This window comes from Octodon degus, unplaced genomic scaffold (assembly GCF_000260255.1).
Source record: "Octodon degus isolate 3935 unplaced genomic scaffold, OctDeg1.0 scaffold00042, whole genome shotgun sequence".
Classification (NCBI taxonomy): Eukaryota; Metazoa; Chordata; class Mammalia; order Rodentia; family Octodontidae; genus Octodon; species Octodon degus.
The window spans coordinates 1,879,324-1,881,302 of NW_004524618.1; positions in this window are offsets into that span (position 1 = coordinate 1,879,324).

The following is a 1,979-nucleotide window of genomic DNA, read 5'->3' on the forward strand; positions in this document are numbered from 1 at the left end:
AAATAAAATTTAAAAAAAAAAAAAACAAGACCTAGGGGCCGGCGAGATAGCTCAGCAGACTAAAGCGCCTGCTTAGGTAAGCTTAGGCAAGCACAGGGACGGAGGTTCAGAGGTTCGATCCCAGCATCACATGCTGCGCCTGCCCTGCCCCCACAGTGGGCTGAGCCGACTGCAGCGTAGTGGAGTAAATCTGTAATCCCAGCACTGGGGAGGCTGAAATTAGGAGGATCACTGTGAGTCTGAGCTGTGCAGTGAGACCCTGTACAAGACCTAGCCATATACTGTATACAGGAAACTATTCATTTACCCTACAGGAGATGCACCCAGGGACCACCGCTGCCTCCTGCTCCTGCCTGTCATCCTGAGAGAGAACTGCAGTTATGTCCCTAGTTGGGGGAACATCAAGATCCAAAATTACAGTTTGTACTGAATTTCCACTACTCTTGCATCACTGTAAAGTGATAAGTCCTTTCTTTTGTTGTTGTTCTTTTGAGACAGGGTCTCACTATGCAGTTCAGGCTGGCCTTGAGCTCACTTCGTAGTCCAGGCTGGTCTCAAATCACAGCATCCTCTTGCCTCAGCCTCCCGAGTGCTGGGGTTGCAGGTCTGTGCTACTATGCCCGGCAGAGGTCATATTTCAAAATGACCCGATGTTTTCTGCTACCATAACGAAACCCAAGATAACTTTAAAAAATGGAAAGTTTCTCATAGCTTTAATGCCATCTTCTTAGAACATCTGCACCATGAGAGCCAAGTAAGGGAAGAAGTGGGTGCACAGGCAGGATGAGGCCAGGGCCCAGGTGAAAGAGCTGTGTGCCCAAATAGAGTGACAGGCAGAAATCGGAGCACTGGTGGCTGAGGAGCTGGGACAGTTGCTGGACTGCACGCTGCTGTCCGGAGCGCTTCTCTGGGGAGGCCTCCGTTGCTGTCTGAGCACCAACACGAGCCCAGAGGCCCTCCTTGTTCAAACAAAGCAGTCTTGGGCCCTGGGCCCTGGCATTCTGGACTACTTCTGGTCCCCGCTGTGGCGGAGTGTGACACCTGTACAGTAAATCATCTCTTGTGTGTTAGGTGAATAAAAAGAAGAAAGGGAGGGTTGTTTTGCTGTATGAATTCAGAGCTTCCAGCCCACTGAGCTGTAAAGTGGGAATCACCACAGGAGCCTGTGATGGGGAGAGCTCCCTCCCTCGCAGCCCTGGGAGGCAGAGGAAGAGCCAGTCCTGCTACCCCTTCTGAGGGCAAACCCCAGGGACTTAAGATCTCGGCAGGCCCCCTCTCGAAAGTTTCTGCTGCCTTCCTCTAGTGCCAAGCTGAACCCCAAGCGCTTGCCCACGTGCACCTTTTGGGCACATTTAGGGTCTAAAGAAGGGCAGCCTCTTCATCCCTTCTTCAGAAGCCCACCAGGCATTTTCTCCTCTGTACTGGGGAGATTGAGCCTGGATTTTACATGGTGGTTTGGGATTGAAGCCCAGGGCCTTGCACGTGCCAGCCAAGCACAGCGCAGCTGAGCCGCCTCCCCCTCCTGCACTCACCCCTTGGGGTCGAGCTTCTTGCCCTGCTCCGGCTCCATGGAGCCCTCTGCCTCACATGCGCACTTCTCTAGACTCTCCTGTCTGTCTCTCTGGCTTTAGAGAGAATCAGTTTGCCTGGGGGGTCTCATTTATTTCACTGACCTAATCAGAGTTGTTAGTTTGATGCTCTGCTTTGCTGTTTTATTTTTCAGTTTTAAAAAATGTATTTAGTACAAGGTCTGCAGATCTACAGGGTCTCACTACGTAGACTGGACTCACAGTGATTCTCCTGTTTTCAGCCTCCCAAGTGCTGGGATTACAGGCACGCACCATGATGCCCACTCATGCTGGGGATTGAACCCTGGCTGCTGTGCTCTGCCTAAGCAGGCACTTCAGTCTGCTGCGCTATTGGGCCAGCTCAATTTTTAAATTTTTTTAAATGTATTTTTTTATTCAATCCCTGATTCC